Raw genomic sequence first — 18,521 nt, forward strand, 5'->3', positions numbered from 1 at the left:
TAGTGTAAATATCTCAGTGTTTTCAATGATACAGTAACTTAAAGCTGGAATTGACTATGAACATAATTTTAATAATATGACAATAAGCATAATTTAAATGATTGGTGCTTATAAGGATTTTGTTTCCAGCTGTTTATTTGCTTGCCTCCTTCTCTTCTTTGCTGCTTTGTTAATCGGTATCTATACGGCACTATTTTGACCATTCATTGACATAATTGTAGTAGGCCATGTATTATGTAGCTGCTTTTGAAAATTAAGGGAGTATTTAGTTTTAGTTACAAAGATCCATGAAGCATGTTGTCTAAATCAACCTGATAATTGCTGGATCAGTATTTTCTTTATTGGTGTCTGTGGACTGAACATAGATTTTTAATCTGAAAAGTTCATAAAATAAACTTCTGAACACAATTGTTATGCTCTTTCAATTCTTCACCATTATGAACTACAACAGAGTTACACAGTCTACCTTTAAGTGCTTTTATAGTCCATTGTGGGAATTCCATCTAGAAATGTAGCACAGTGACAATAGCTTTTATATCTACCATTGTTCTTGCATGTGAATCATTGGAAGATGATGTATGTTTACAAAAACGGGCCCTAACTGAGGCATTCTTGAATACCACTGGTTTAGAATTTAAGAAGAATATCTAACCACATCAGTATGTGCAGCACATACTGAGGTTTTGAAACCTCCAGTGGCCAACTGATTGATTCCAGGGCATAACATTGAAATTATCTGAATCCACAAGTCTTCCAAACGTAGATGGCAAATATGTTCATCAAGGCAGAGGATCTGAGTATATTCACATTCTGCCAGGGGGAGCTTTAGGGAGATAGGTGCCCCTCACTAAGATAGCAGGAGGAAAGAGAGCGGGAAGGAAATTCCACGGTCGGCCTGTGATAAGGTTGGCAGGTAGTCCATGAATATGTCAACATCCTGCCAAAACCTAAAAGATGCTCTTTCTAATGGTGAGTGATTACATACAACCCCAGTGTTTCTCCTGGCTCCCCAGTGCCATCAGTATCAAGTCACCATGATACTTACTATGTTCTCTATGCTGCTTAAATCATGGCCAAGACTAATTTGCAGTGAATGACCTAGAGAGTAAGATTGTGCATAAAGTGTTGAGGAAATGAACATGTTAACTTTCAAAAGTTCATGTGGAACTGAATAAAAGTGAGAAAGTAAGAGGTGTGATCATAGAAGGAAAGCATGTTGTTGGATGAAATTTGGAAGCAGATGGTGAATCGATGAGGCAAATACAGTAAGATAGAATGATTGGTTACCATAAAGTACATCTAGCTTATTCTAATTAAAAAAGATTTAACTACTTCATTATACTCTTCCTCTTTATAAAGGAGGACTTTTACAATGTCAGATCTTACTATTTATGTTGTTGGAAAAAAAAAGTTTCTTGCAGTTCAACCAGGTGAGAAGAAGACATGGGAACGGGGCAGTTGATGTAGGGATTCTAAACAAAGCTGTGCAAATGAAACATGCAGTACAGGAATAAACAGTTAAGAAGCAAAGAATATGCATGTGTAATAGGAAGAAAAGTTTCAGAATCTAAAAAATACAGCATAACTTGAAATGACTTTGTACCCTAAAGATATTGCTGTGCAGCACTGTGCTTCACCTTTCATTCACAAATACAGTCCTTTACACTTTGTAAATAATGCAAAAACTCTTACACTATCCATTCCTCATGTTGCCCTGTGCTCTGCACTTAACTCTTTCTTTCTTTCTTTCTTTCTTTCTTTCTTTCTTTCTTTCTTTCTTTCTTTCTTTCTTTCTTTCTTTTTTTTTTTTGAGACGGAGTCTTGCTCTGTTGCCCAGGCTGAAGTGCAGTGGTGCAATCTCCGCTCGGCTCACTGCAACCTCCACGTCCCAGGTTCAAGTGATTCTCCTGTCTCAGCCTCCTGAGTAGCTCAGACTACAGGTGCCCACCACCATGCCCAGCTAATTTTTGTATGTTTAGCAGAGATGGGGTTTCACCATGTTGGGCAGGCTGGTCTCGAACTCCTGACCTCAATTAATCCACCCACCTCAGCCTCCCAAAGTGCTAGGATTACAGGCGTGAGCCACCGTGCCCAGCCAACCTATTTTCTTACCTCTCTATTACTTTACTAATCATTTCACCAAGTCATCTTTCTGACTTCCACTTGTAATCTGGTTTGTTAGTTTTCCTTTTTTTTGGGCAGGGGGGGCGATTAGGGGGCAGATGGAGTCTCGCTTGGTGGGCAGACTGGAGTGCAGTGGCAGGATTTCAGCTCACTAAAACCTCCACCTCCCAGGTTCAAGTGATTCTCCTGCCTCAGCTTCCCGGGTAGCTAGGACTACAGGCGCATGCCACCACGCCTGGCTAATTTTTGTATTTTCAGTAGAGACGGGGTTTTACCAGGTTGGCCAGGATAGTCTCGATCTTTTGACTTCGTGACCTGCTTGCCTTGACCTCCCAAAGTGCTGGGATTACGGGCATGAGCCACTGTGCCTGGGTGGTTTTCTAATGATGCATAACAAACTATTACAAATTAAAAGAATACCTATGTATAACAGTTTCTGTGACTCAGGAGTCCAGATCTGACTTTATTGGGTTCTCTGCTCAGGGCCTCAGAAGGTTGCAGTTAAGTTGTTGACTGGGCAGTATTCTCATCGGGAAGATCACACAGGGAAAAAATCTGCTTCCAAGCACATTCAAGTTGTTGGCAAAATTTATTTCTCTGTTGCTGTGTGAGAGCAGCCCAGCCCTCTTGCTGGCTTCCAGCTGGATGCTACCCGCTAAGACCTAGAGGTCACTCACAGTTCTTTGCCATGTAGGCTTCTCAACATGGTCACAGACTGTATCAAGCCAGCTAGGAGAAACTCAAGCTCCAGTCTGCTAAGATGGAGGCTTAATAACATGATCAAGGGAATAACATCTCTAATCTTTGCCATTCTCTGTTAGTTAGAAGCAAATCACAGGTCTCACCTGCTCTCAGGAAAGGCAAATATAAAAATATGAGAATACCAGGCAAGTGGAGATCATGGGAGCCACCTCAATCTCTGTCCACCATACCTAAAGTCCACACTTCAGTCAAATATCTCTTACGATATTTATTTATCCCTTTAGCCATCCTGTATTCTCCTCTGTTCTTTGTCCCCTTTCATTCAAATGATGCATTCTATAAAGACCCAAAGGAACCATCAGGGATACTCCACATTCACTTCCCAGGAGATAAGGAGCAATGCATATTTTGAGACAGAACCAGCAAAACGAAAATCACAACATTCTTCTGGACAAACTATCTCTGCTATCTGGGAACCTTCTCTGTTGTGTGGCACTGATAGCAAAGCCTCACATTTGGACATTGGGAAGAGAAGTAGCTTTTGCTCATGGGGGTGGGGGCAGGGGACAATAAAGACATCAGGGAGATTCCGGATCTTTATCTAATGGGATAAATCTTTTATGCGGAAGAGTAGATGGGGAGGAGTTGTTATTTCTCTTTATTCAGCATTTATTAAAATGAAGCAGGAATTATGTTTTGCCATAGGCTTAGTTCCTGGAGTTTACATTTCTGAGGAACCATGATTCCACTTCTAGGGATTTATTCAATTATCCTGAACTACATGAAAGCTAAAGTAAGCAATCAGAAGTTTACTTTATAATCTTGCCAACTTTGCCAACAAAAGACTTAATATTTGATTTTGTTTTCCCTTAAAATTGTTTTTCAATGGTGTAAAAATACTATTTTTCAGAGTGTTCAAGAACTGAAAGGTTGAGCAATTCAAAAGTAGTGGTACTTGTTCTTGGTCTGGGATTGAAAAATGTTATCCTTATTGGCCATTATATAACTTCTTATTACTCTTCATTGCATCTTTATATTGAGATTTATAATGGTATCATTTTATTTCCAGGAGACTTCGTTTATGCTTTAGGAACAAACATGTTTTAACTAGATATAAAGGAAAATTAATTTAAAATATATTTTAGTGTAGCATTTCACCTGTACAGAAATATTTTCATACCTCTCTCATTTGACCCTGTGAGTGGTTGTATAAGGAGGTCAGGGGCGGTTGTTATGAAGGCTACTTTACAGTAGAAGAAACAGCTCAGAGAGGACACAGGATTTTCCAGGAATACCCAGGCAATAAATGACTAAGAACCCATTGAATCTACCTGTGCCAGCTGTACAGGGAGAGCTCTTCCACTCCGTTCCTGGCGAGAACAGATGAGCTTTGTGCAAAATGGGACAAACACCAAATCTAGAAAAAAGCATGAAAGGAGGACTGTTTTCCTCTAACACTTATGGAAGCAAAATTTTAATTATTTTTAAAATTTCAAATGGAAATGTATTTACATTTAATAAATATAAAACTGACTTGCATTTGTCTTTCAAAAAGAAGTTGCCTGAATCAGAAAAGTATGATTAGTTTTCTTTTATGTGTCAGTAGATTTTGTAATTATGCATTATTGTATTGAGCAGTCTGATAAGCACATAAATCACTTGAAATGTCAGCACACAGATGTGTTGATTTTGGCTGCCTTAATGCTGTCGAGTTACCTTTCGCTTTATGTTATGAGAAAGAACTTACAAAGCTACCTTTATGATCAATCTTAGTGTGGATTTGAAATGGAAGGTTATTTTCAATGTTAAAAGGCAAGTACAGACAAGTACATCCTGTGTAGTCAGAAAACCATTCCATATCTAAGAGATATTAACTGTACTCCTGTTGGATGCCTCAGCTCAGGTTCCATTTTGCTTTCTAGTAGACATTGATTGATATAATAACTAATGTTATTTGAGACTTTTAAAAATAAACTGTTAAGCTATATATATGTATATATGCACACACATATACATACATATGTATGTGTGTGTATATATCCTATCAGCTGCAAAATGATTTTTTAACCCAAAGAAATATGAAAAAGAATTTTTACATTATCTTTCTCAGTCTCTGTTGAATATGTAACTATTCCTCCTCAGAGACTACAGCAAAGATAACAGAGGTTTGGACACAAATGATGAGTCTGCATATACTGGACATATATATGGATAATGAGGCAAAATTGCAGTGACCATTTAAAAGATTAAGCTGTAAGCAGCAAATGCTGTTTGAAATATAAGCCACAGATACACACGGGATCTGCACTTTTCAGAAATTGAAAATTGATTTTTAGCAGCTGCATTTTTTAGCACACCTAAAAGGTGATGTAGGAGATTTCTCCTGCTGGTGAAAAATTGGCTACATATTTTGACAAACAGTAAACATTAAAAAGTCAGCATACTAATATCACCAGAAAGTAAAGATTGACAACTATTTGGCAGTCTGGCTAAATCAAAATATTTAAATTTACATTATACCATAGGAAGGCATGCTGCTTTTTAAAAAGGTATAAAATGTTACCAGAATGCATTCTTTCAGTCTCACAAATTATGTGTTGGTAATAGACTTTTAGGTTATTTGAGGCTGAAACAAGGAGAAACCAGGCTATTTGCAAATGGGGTAGCTTGCATAGCAATTTATAACCAGAATCTGCAGTTTTAGAGATAAACATAAGAAGACTGAAAAACAGAAACATGGTGCTCGAGGGAAGGCCTGGGAAAGTCAAATGATCACATTTTACAAAGAACCTAAAGTCCAGAGAGGTTGAAGGATTTGCTCAAGTGGAGTACATGGTGAAAACCCAATGACCTTTGTTTTTAATATGGCACATTTAAGTTAAAATCTCCATTTCTTAGACTGTAACTTTCTTAGCTTCCTGATCGTGGCTCGTTACTGAGAAAGTCCCTTCCCAAATTCACTCAAACCTTCCATTCCAGCCTCCTTCTCCCATGGTTATTCTGTTGTGTGCTCCAGCCACATGGAAATTCTCCTTCTTCTCCAAACCATAAAGTCCCTTCAAGATATTTCACATTTGCAAGTGCACTTCTCCTGGTCTGAATGCCCTTTCCTCTTTTCTCCACTGTCTAACTCCTACTAATCTTCAATGTTCAGGTTCACCTGGACTCTGCTGGCTGTCCCTTCTACAGGTATTTTGTTCTTATGCCTTGGGGGGCCCCACCTCTGTGCTATAATATATACATACACAAGTCTGCTTCTCGCACTATACCCAGACCCCACAACAAAATTTTAGTAACCCGAGTGCCTAGCACGGAGTAGACACTCAATAAATACTGGATTGATGCTTGGATAAATACAGTATAAAAACAAATTAAACAGAGATAGTTGCTACCAATTAACATGCAGCATAATGAAGTGCCGAGATTTTCAAATGGAAAGGCGCCTCAAAACTCTTCTAAGTAATGCCTCTCATTTTAGAACTGAGGTTCAGGAAAGTTAGTTAATTTAAGGTCACCAAGCTAATGCGTAACAAATTCAAGTTTAAACCCATATCTGCTAGTTTTAGTTCTACACCATAAAGCATATGATGAAAGAAACTTGGTAATATAAACTACATCTTGGTTATTTGGAATTTTATCAATATACAAGAGTTTAAGAAATTTTGCAAGTATTGGGGATCGCTTGATGACTGAGCTCTTTTACACTAGCTATTGCTTTAACTTGTATTGTTGAAGTGGTTTGTTAATTTTACCGTTTTTATTTATTAGATTAAATGAAGTGGGCTGAACACTTTGTCTACATGCTTATTTCTAAATCAGGATACTTAACCTCTCCTTCACTTTACTCAGTAAGAAATAACCTTGTATTTTTTTTATTTTAGTTTTGTGTTCTACATCGCAGCCCTATACTTTGTAATATGAAATTTTATGTTTCACTGTAAACCTTAGAAGTAAAAAATGCATGAATTCCAACATCAGAGTGACCCAAAGCAAGTCGGAACTTGATATATGAAATAACAACACAAAACTATTCACACAACTATGAAAAGCAGATTTAAAGTTGTGTAAATAAAAATAGTGAATTTAAAAATAATTTTACCTAGCGTAGCTGGTGCTAGACAAAATAAATAAAACAATCAACAAGAGAGTTCAGACAGACATAAAATCAAGGCCAATTTACTTATTTTACAAAGACAAGTTGTGAATGTTTCTTCTTTGTACCCAAATTTGATTTCAGGAACAGAGATAAGCAAGAAATTTTAGAACAGAGGGTGTTTGGCCTTATTTATTACTCTAGTGTACAAAAAGCACCCATTTCCCAAAGCTTTCCAGGCACCGCACCAACATACAGACACCACAATTAAATTCAATTAAATTCTGTCACTAAAAAATATTAAGTGTAAACATTTCATATTTATGACCGAGAGCAAAGAAAAGAATTGGAGTCTTTAAAAAATATTTTATCCAAACAAAATTTTATACAAAAATATACATATTTTTTTCCAGCAGGTATGCCTTACCAAGACTTGCTAAACTAGAGAAATCATTATGCTAGAACAGAGATCTAGTGCAATGCCTCATATTGGTCATGAGCGGTTTTGATTATACTTATTTCTGATTGTTTTCCTTTGGTGTAATCAATTGACAAGGAAATATAGCATACAATTGGCATGAAAAAGAATCTAGAGACACCAAGCAGAAAGAGTCTTCTCCATTCTCCTGTATTTTTCCTTTTATTTAGGCTGGAATGGGAAAAAGAAGGAATCAAGGGAATGTTTGAAAAGAGAATCAATGAAATTAAAACACTGTAGAAATTATATCATGCTTGTTCAGCATGCATGTTTATGGGGGGGGTGTGTGTGTGTGGTGTGTGTTTGCATATGTGTGTGTGCATGCGTGTAGCATATGCTATTCTGGCTTAATGCTCTGGTGTGTTTTCCATGAAGGTAAGCTCTGTTTTCCCCTCTCTTTCACCAAAATACCTAAGCTGTCCTAGGCAGGGCTGAGTGTGAATGGATTGTATTTTGTGCCAGGAACAGTGGTGAAGCAGATGACATCCAGAGCAGCCTATCTTTCTGGACCCTCAGATCTTGGTTCATACAGATAGAATTCAACATAATGATCTCCCTGGCTTCCTGCTCTGCAAACTTCCAGCCCCAATGCTGAGGGTACTTCATGCATACTTTCAGGTTCACCTCCCAGAGTCCTAGACAGTGGACATTTAAAGCCCTGCCATATAAACCCTGAGCCAGGCATTACTAGAACTGCTGTTTCTCTTTGTCACCATATGTAGCTTTTAATTGCTACACTATTGATTTATTTCTTTGGACCACAACCCTACTTGGTTTTCCAGTTGATTCCCTGAATGATATTCCATCCTTTCCCAAATTTAACCTCACCAGTGTTTGCCAAGAAAAGAATCCAAACACTGACAAGACATACTCTTATGCCCATGTCTCTGCTCTATGATATAGTATCTGTGTACTTAGAACTTTACCTGTTGTTTTATGCCAGATATTTCCAGAACCCCTTATATTCCCCATCCCACATCCTCTCTTTCACACACACTGTATTCTGTTTCACACATACTCTATATAGTATACCTTGCTGGACTTCTTTCATTTCTGAAACTTTCTGTAGCATCTCTTCTGACTTCTGTCACTCTTGGGTCCCTGAAATTTAATCACTCATTCTTAACATCCTATTTCCCAAGACACTCTCAACCAACTGCCCTGACTTAACCTCCTTTTCTTGCCCTGTGTCCATTGTTCCTCTGGCCTGAAGTCAATGTTGGGTTCAGATTTGCACAGACTACCTTTCCAGCCCTAGCAAGAGAATCCAAACCATACCCCTTCTTAGTCTCCTGATTCTGACACTTACTTGGCAAATTGGCATCAGACTTTTTATTCTACTAATTTCTTCTACTTGCCCCTAGATCCTTATCTATCCATTTCTTACCTGGCTGTCTTAACCCATTCCTATTCCTGTAGGCTGTTATTGGCTGTCACATCCATGCTCTTTATCCCGATATAAACTCAGATTGAATGAACAGTGAAAAAGAAAGAAAGAAAGAGAGAGAGAGAGAGAGAGAGAGAGAGAGAGAAGGAGAAGGAAGGAAGGAAGGAAGGAAGGAAGGAAGGAAGGAAGGAAGGAAGGAAGGAAGGAAGGAAGGAAAGAAGGAAGGAAGGAAAGGAAGGAAAGGAAGAAAAGAAAGAAGGAAAGAGAGAAAGAGAGAAAAGAAAGAAAGAAAGAAAGAAAGAGAAAGAAAGAAAGAGAAAGAAAAGAAAGAAAGAAAGAAAGAAAGAAAGAAAAGAAAGAAAGAAAGAAAGAAAGAAAGAAAGAAAGAAAGAAAGAAAGAAAGGAAGAAAGGAAGAAAGGAAGAAAGGAAGAAAGGAAGGAAGAAAGGAAAGGAAGAAAGAAAGAAAAAGAAGAAAGGAAGAAAGAAAGAAAGAAAGGAAGAAAGAAGAGAAAGAAAGAAAGAAAGAAAGAAAGAAAGAAAGAAAGAAAGAAAGAAAAGAAAAGAAAAGAAAAGAAAAGAAGAAAGCCCCTGTCCTTCCACTAGTCAGATTGTCCCTGAGTTTTTGGTTCTCATTACTTCTCTTTGAATCTGGGGACCTTTCCCTCATTGTGCATTACTGAAAAGACATTAAAGTCGTTCTTGTTAAGTTTAATCTTTTCCTGACAAAGTTTGTATGGCTCGATGCTGCCAAATTCACAGTGTCATGGAGTATAACATGAAGTTCTTACTACTCCACCTTAAAACTTTGGTCTCAGGAGATCTTTTTCTTCACTCAAACATTTCTTTGACTATTTACACATAATTTTCCCTTGCTGTTTATGAAGAAAAGTTGATCTTGCTATATTTTAAAAAACAAACTTCAACTTCTTTTCCTGATCCAATCTCTTTCCTTTCATCTGTCAACCTATCGAATTAATAAGCATGTTCCTCAATACCTAATATGTATAGACTTGGCAGTAAGTTTTAAAAATACAGAGATTACAGAAACATGATTGTAGCACTCAAGGAGCACGAAATCTAGCAGAGGACAAACATTTGTAAGCAGATTACTGCAGATACAATGTGATACATCCTATAGTGGAAGGATATGCTAAAGAGACTATAAACTGGTCGTTGGGAGCAAAGGTTCTAGAACCTCCCTGAAACCCATATGGTTCCTTTGAAACAATTATAAAAAGGCTTTTCACTGGAGCAAATAAGTTACAAAAAGTACCTCCGTTGGGGGAGACCCATGAGAAAAATGGATCCCCTTCCTCCTGGCTGCTATTTCAGCCACTCAAGAGTGTACAACTTAGGAAACAGAACACAGACTGAAGCTTGGCTTCCACTTGTGCCCCATCTACCAGGAGCTTGTTTGTAGGGTCCAACCTGAACAATTCAGCACAGTGGCCAAACATACATCAGATAGATTGGGTGGAAAATCTTTATTCTGTCACCTACAAGCTCTGTGACCTTGTAAAAGCCATATAGCTTCTCTGAGGCTCCCTGAGTTGTAAAACTGTACAGTAATAGAAACTGACTCAGAGGATGAGTAGATGAATCATGTGAATACTTATTCATTTCCTAGTGATGAATAAGCATTCAATCCAATTATTATTATACACAAAATTACTATTAATCTTATTCTAGAGATATAAAAAGAAGTCAACTCTACTACAAAGAGGATGCCAGGGAAGGAGTTACAAAAATATGTGATCCTCATGCTATGCCCTTAAATATGAGTTAGAAATTTCAGAAAAAGGAGGAAATATTTACAGACAACAGCCAAAATTCTCAACAAAGACAGGAGTATTCGGGAAAGCCTGGGAGGAGAAACTGGAGAGATTTGCCATGGAATAATTGAGGAAATGGGAAGAGGCTATTTAATGAAATGCATAGAGCGCTTACATTTGAGTTTCAAATTAATATCAAATATAAATATATTAATTTTAAGTTATTAATTGATATATTAATTTTGGCTTCATTCAGTAATGGAAAAATAAAAACAAAATAAAATTTGTTGAAGATCTAGCTCTGTCCTAGGCATTATGCCATACAAGAAAAGCTGGGAGGGAGTGGAAGAACATATTGGGAAGCCAATAAATATTTTTTAATTAGTTTCATCAAATTTTGATACTGTTATTCATGGTTTTAAGAAATCTTTAAATCACATGTGTTGGAATTTCTTTTTTTTTTTTTGGTAAAACTTAAGAACATGATAACATTGATGGGAAATAATTCTATATAGTTTCTATACTAGAGCAGGTCTATCTGTCATTTTAGAAAACCTACTTTTGAAATTATGAAATATTGTAGCTTCAATTGGTATTTCATATTTTTTGCCATGTTTATTTTGTGCCAGATGCAGCAGAAATGTAGAAATTTGAAAACAAGTAATACAAAATGAATTAAGCTGACAGATGGCAAAGTCATCTTTAAAATGAATGGCTTAATGTTAGTTATGGCTGTAGTAATAATAAAAATGATAATAAAAAGAGGTCATGTGAAATACAAAAAGTAAAAATAAAGATATTTGATTTTAAACAGTCCTGATATTAGTTTCTGCTTGGCCTAAAGTTACGGTACTCTGGGCTAGCAGAATTGTTTAAAAATATTCAGAAGTTGGCTAATCATTGGTTACTTTGTGTTCACAGATTTAGTGTTTTTAAGTTATACCCAGAAACTAAATATATAGTGTCAGTGTTAACTGGGAAAATTTAGACTGACACCTTAAAGTACTCTATCCCTCCTCACGCCTACTGAATATTTAAGAAGCAAAAACAAATATGAAGATTATTTCATTCCATTCCCAGGAGTTCACAATATACTGTTTTATTAAATTACAAAAATATTGTAATCATGCACAGAGAATGATATAATACTCAAATTTAACATAAGTTAACATTGTCCCATTTTTATTTCAAATACATACTTATTTCCAAGCATGTATATACATGTATTTATATTTAAATGCCAGTACCACAGTGTGTTGAATTTTCTAGCTTTCTAGTGAGTTTTGAAATTTAAAAGTATGAATCCTCAAACTTTGTGGAGTTTTTTTGAGATTGTTTTGGCTATTTGGGGCCTCTTGAACTTCCATATGAATTTCAGGATCAGTTTGTCATCTTCTGCAAAGAAGCCAGTTGAGATTTGGTTCGGGATATGTTGAACCTGTAGATCAATTTGGAGAATATTGCCATTTAACAATACTAAGTCTTCCAGTCGGACAACCATGAGATATCTTTTCATTTATTTGTCTTCCTTAATGTCTTTCAACAATGTTTTATAGTTTTTACTGTATGAGTCTTGAATTTCCTTTGTTGAATTTATCCTCACATTTATTCTTTTTAGTGGTACTGTAGGTATAATTGTTTTCTTAATTTCATTTTTGGATCGTTCATCACTAGGATATAGAAAACCAATTGACTTTTATATAGTGATCTTGTGTCCTACAAATTCATTGAATTTGTTTATTAGTTCTAATATTTCTTAGTGGATTCTTTGAGGTTTTGTTTTTTTATTATTATTATTATTATTTATAAATTTTTGAGACAGAATCTCACTCTTGGCACCAGGCTGGAGTGCAGTGGCACAATCTTGGCTCACTTTAACTTCCGCTTCCCAGGTTCAAGCAATTCTCCTGCCTCAGCCTCCTGAGTAGCTGGGACTACAAGTGTGTACCACCAGGCCCAGCTGATTTTTTTCTTTTTAGAGACAGAGTTTCACAGTGTTGGCCAGGATGGTCTCAATCTCTTGGCCTTGTAATCGCTCACCTCAGCCTCCCAAAATGCTGGGATTACAGGGATTTTCTATATACAAGATCATGCCATCTGAATAAAGATAGATTTACTTTTTTCCAATCCAGATACCTTTTATTTAATTTTCTTACCTAATTGCCTTAGCTTCCATTGCAGTTTTATGGTAAATAATAAACAATACTCTATAAATAGTTGTGTTAGCCAAAGGGCCCATAGAAAACAAAAACAAAAAACACACAAACACCTGAAGTTAAACACCTGAAGTTAAGTATCATTTAGATGGCACAATCCCAGGTCAGTAAGAATGCAGAACTAAAGAAAAGAAAATAGGTAAAAGGTTTGTGCGTAATTGAACTAGCTACAGTTTCACCAGAAAACATAGGTGCTGAGTTGTTCAGAGTCTCCAGAGGGTCTCAAGGGTTTCACTGTGCATTGGTGTTACTGGTTAGAATGAGAGGTGGGAAGGGAGCAGAATATTATCTTTTAGGTTTTTTCCAATTTCTTTTCTCAGTGGTCAGAGTATGCCCTACAGGACATGAATGTCATCAAATTTCTGAGCTGTGTTACCTGGCCCATTGGGGCTACTGCATAGGAACTTATGGTTCTTGTATTCATTAGAATCATAAATGGTAAGAGAATTCTTGACCTCTGAAGAGTCAAATTGAGGCAATAGAGCCCCTATATGTCCAATCTAGACCTCACCATTGCCTTCATTCCAGGAGGTCCTGGGACAGTTGGTGGCAATGTTAGAAGAAAAAGGTGATGATAGCAATGTCTATGCAGCTACCAGAGGTACCTTTCTATACTACCTTAAAGTTAAAAAATATAAACGTTCATATTCATCTGCAACTTATTATCTCATTTACATTAATGTTTTCATATTTGTTCAATAATATATTTTTGAGATTTTTCCTAGTTGATACACATAATTCTATTGTATTCATTTTAATCCCATTTCATTATCAATTCTGTTCATAGACTTTATAACTTTTCATAATTATTTGCTATAACAGTAATGCTACAGACAAGTTTATTATATATGTCCCCTTGTGATAATTTATCTCAGAAATATGTCTAGGAGTGCAATTCCTGAATCAATGGCTATGTACATTTTCAATGTCACTAAATATTACTAATTTGTCCTACAAAGTTGTTAAGCCAATTTGGATTTTCATCAACAGTGCCTGGGAGTTATTCTTGCTCTATCTACTCGCCAACACCTAACACTTAGTATTGTTGAACTTTTAAGTTTGGGATGTGAAATGGAATCTAAGTGCTGTTGTAATTTGTATTTCCCTGATTACTAGTGAAACTTGTCATCTTTTCCTTTATATCTCATCCTACAGAGAGTTTCAGACTGTCTGAGTTACCTATGTCTCTCTTGTCTGTAATTTTTCTATGGGTTTGTTTGCCTTTGTAACGATTTATCATAGTTCTTAGGACTTTTGTAAGAATATCTTCTCTCAGGCTCCATGTTTCCTTTTGATTTTGTTTACTATGCTTTAGTTGTATGGAAATTTTCATTTTAATATAGTAAAATGTGTCATTTTTATGTTTTGCTATAATATTACTTTCTACTTCATGTCACAAATGCTAGCTTTCATATTTTCTCCTGAAATACTTGAAGTTTCACTTTTTACATTTAAGAGATTTAGCCTATTGGGATTTAATTTGGGAGATGGTGAAAAGAAGGACTCATTTTCTGTATAAACAGCCAATTTCTGCAGCATCTTTTATTAAGTCCAACTTCCATTGGGTTGTTCTGTTATTTCCAATCCATACCAAGCTTTCAGATGATCCTGTCTCTGTCTTTGTTTTGTTATGATTTTCTGCTTGTCTATCCTTATGACAGTATCACTGTTTAATCATATAGTTTTACTTATTTTAAGGATTAATCTTAAGTGGCATAGTCCCTCACCCTATTGCCACCACCAGCCATGCAGCCAATTGTCTGGGTTTTTCTTGGGCCTTCATTTTTTCACATAGATTTTCAGATCAGTTTAGCACATTTCTCCAAAATTCTGAAGGAATTTTGCTTTTAAATATGCTGACTTTTAGAGTAAATTGATATCTTTTTTATATTGAGGTTTCTCATTTATGACATAGGTTATATCTTTTCATTTACTTAGGTATTCTGTTAAGTTATTCAAAGGTGTTAAAATTGTTTTTTATTAAGGACTTCAATCTCTGTGTAGGTGCCCATTCTGTAAGTACCATAAAACATTTGTTGTTATAGCGAATTGGTTTCTAAAATTTACATTTTCTATTTGGAAGCCTAGTGGATAGAAATGTTACAGATTTCCAATGACAATCTTGTATCAACTAACCTTGCTAAACTATCTTATTCATTGAAAAGTGTGTTTGTAATCTTTTCCTTTTCTATTATATCATATGCTTACAGCAGCAATTTTGGATCTCCTATTTCATTGTGTATGCTTATTTCTTTTCTCTTGTTATTGTTTTATATAAAGTCTTCAGTATAGTGTTTAAGACAAGAGGTGGTTAGAACATGATACCTGCCATCTGATTTTAAGGAGATTCTTCCAGAATTTCACCCTGCATTTAATTTTGCTGCAAATGGGAATAGGAAATCTGTTATTCATTAAAAGAAATCGCCTTTCAGTTCTAGGTTTAGAAGGTGGTTCTTTGAAGAAAACTAATGAAATGTTTAAAATGTTGACAAAATTATCCAAGAGAATAAAGAAAGACAAAATATTCACTGTGAAAAACTGGGCTGAAATATAGACTAAGTAGGAAAAAATTAATATAAACATCTTTATGCCAATGCATTTAAAATGTAGTAAAAATTGTTATAGTAAAAGAAACATTACCAAAATTTACTCAGAGAAGTTGAAAACCCATGTATATGTTCAAGAGAAAAAGCAAGGGAAAACGAAATGAAAAGAAACCTTGAATAGACTTATAATTAAAGATATCGAATTAGACTTTATAGCTTTCAGAAAATATATATTCTCTGTGTTACACACACTACTCCACAGGAAACAGAGAGTAAAGCTTCACAAATTCTTTTGTTAAACCACGACTTCCTGGCACCAAAAGTGGACAAAGAGGGTACAAGAAAAAAAAATTGATTGAGAATCTTCCTTGTGAACAATGATGTAGAAGTCTTTAATAGAATATTAGTAAATAGAATACATCAAAATTTAAATATGTTTTCTAGTAAAGGAAAATTTATTTCAGAAATGCATAAAATGTTTTCGCTTTAAAATATCTTCTAACGGTAATCATCAAGTTAGGAAATTAAAGCTGAAGGATGTAGCTATCTTGATGGTGGTAGCACAAATTGGCAAAACCATATTTGAAAATTGTTCTTATCTGTTAAGTTAAACATTCATATACTCATCAACCAAAAACATCTTACTCCTAGATACATTTTCAAGTAAAAATTTTGAGTATCTTTACCAAGAGATAAGTATAAGAATGTTCCTCACACTGATTTTAAAAGCCAAAAACTGGAAACAATCAAATATTAATGACAGGAGAAGAGATAAATATATTGTCATTTATGTATACATGGAATGTTATGGTGCAGTAAAAATAAAGTAACTTTATAAATAAACATTTAGTTGAATCTTAGTAATATGACACTGAGTTTCAAAAGCAAGTTCCGGAAGATTCCTGTATGAAATTCTTTATAATTTTTATGACAAGACTAAATATTATGTAGGAGTATATTCATAATTATAAAATTATATTTTAAAAAGCAAGGGCACAATAAACAATTTAGGATTGAGTATCCTTGGTGGGGAGAAGTAAAGGACAGGCTAAACAGGGTTAACATAGGTATTGTCCATGTCACAGTTCTCAGGTTGGTTGGGTGTTGGTTTTGTCTTAATTAACTAAAAAAGAAACCTGCATGATTATCTTAATATGAAGAGAGATATAATTTCATAGAATCCAATGCACTTATTCATGATTTAAAATTTTCATTGCAAATAAATAGAAGAGGGAAAGTTCTCAATTTAATACAATGTATCTGCTAAAAAGTCTTTAACAAAAAGCATTCTCAGTGTATAAGTGTTTGACACATTCATTAATACTTGGGCTTTATTGTTGGATTATTATTATGTTTTCCCTCTTGAAAATACAGCATATTAGTTGTTGTGACATGAAAGCTTTCCAGAAAAAAAGTGTTATTTCAGAATTAGTCTTGACAGTTTACCTTTCAATCTCCCAAACAACAAGGATATTTCTGGTTCCTGAAGCATATTGTCAACATGACAATTTATGTCATTGTCTGTTACTTTTTTTTTTTTTTTTTTTTTTGAGAGGGAGTCTTGCTCTGTCGCCCGGGCTGGAGTGCAGTGGCCGAATCTCAGCTCACTGCAAGCTCGGCCTCCGAGGTTTATGCCATTCTCCTGCCTCAGCCTCCCGAGTAGCTGGGACTACAGGCGCCCGCCAAAATGCTACTCTACGAAAGAGTTAGAAGTAATGCATCCCAACACAAGGCCATGTTTTTCAAAATATGGAATATTAATCTGGCAGTATATATATATATATGTGTGTAACCTCTGTTCTGAGTATCTTAGGGAGACTTTCAGGAGTCATTTGTGTTGAGCCTATAGTGATTCTGTTTAACATAAATTTTATGTCATAGCTTATATTCTAATTCCTAAACGAATAGATATTTTAGCATTTCTTGAAATGTAACAGATTTATTCATAATTGGAAAGGCATGTCAAAATAACCTCTTTTAATACAACAAGCCAGAAGCTTCAGACGTATCTGGTGAGTTGTTTATGAGAATGGTTTTTTATTTCTCTTTTTGTTCTGATGCCTCCATGTTGATTGGTTCCACTGTTAATTAATTTTCTGATATTATACTTTTAGTGTCATTCTAATAATTTTTACAAGATTCCTCTTGTGTTAAAGTCAGTGTTTGAACTTCATTAAAAATATTTTTGGAATTCAGGATCCTTAAACTCTTACAATATCATATAAAAAAGGAATTATACTTCTATTTCCTGTTGATGTCACATCTGATTTTTTTTCAAATTATGTTTAAAATGTCAGCAGCTTTGAGACTAAAGTCTCCCATCACATATCAAAGACAGTTATGTAAAAGATGTTCAACAGATGGAGGTGTCTTATAAAATTCTTTATGTAAATCTACAAACGAGTCCTCAGTTAAGTGAGCTATAACTTGAGAATTTTGTAAAATATTGAATACATATGCAAAAAAATAAGTTTTATATAATGAGTTTCTTTCAAGTGATTTATTAATTCCATACCTAATTTAAGATTGTGGTTTATGAGCTATTTTATAGTAATAGAAAGTACAGCGCATGAATAGTTTTAGAGCTAAAGACTGTGATTTTTAAAATATGAGATTATTTGGTGCTGAGTGCAGAAAGAAATTAGCCCTTGTATAATTTCTGAGACAGGCATATATATGAGTCCCTTAAATGTAGGCCATTTCTCAAAAGAAGTAAAGTCTAAGCATCTTATTGCTCACATGAAGTCAAGAACAAAATATTTTAAGAAAGTTTATACCTTATATTCAAGTCAGAACTTTATAACTATAGCCATATATGTTTTTTTGGCTTCATCATAGAAATACCCAGGCCACATCATACACTGTAGGACTTAATTAAAATATACTCATTAAATTATATTTAGATTTTATCAGCATTCAACATCTGGTTCTATACTCTACCATTTATTAAGCTCAAAAGATCTTGGTACTATATTAAGGAAATAGATATTAGGACCTAAAGGAAAAGATGGGTGAGATTGGAGTTTTAAGAATACAGCAGCTGCTCCTTATTTCCACTGGGAACAAAGCAAATGGAAATTAGCATCAATAACAAAAGAAGAATATAGATAAGATATATATATATATACACACACACAATAAATTAATTAATATGAGTAGATAAAATATGTTGATTTTATGGGTATTCAATGAGAAAGTCTAT

At 35.1% G+C, this 18,521-nt stretch overlaps 1 protein-coding gene across 1 annotated transcript in view; it reads left to right on the plus strand.

Annotated features, from left to right (window-relative positions):
* EDIL3 (EGF like repeats and discoidin domains 3) overlaps positions 1-18,521 on the plus strand; it is a 456,634-nt gene that overhangs the window by 403,422 nt on the left and 34,691 nt on the right. The window lies entirely within an intron of this gene.

Source organism: Macaca thibetana, chromosome 6 (assembly GCF_024542745.1).
Source record: "Macaca thibetana thibetana isolate TM-01 chromosome 6, ASM2454274v1, whole genome shotgun sequence".
In the NCBI taxonomy this organism is placed as follows: domain Eukaryota; kingdom Metazoa; phylum Chordata; class Mammalia; order Primates; family Cercopithecidae; genus Macaca; species Macaca thibetana.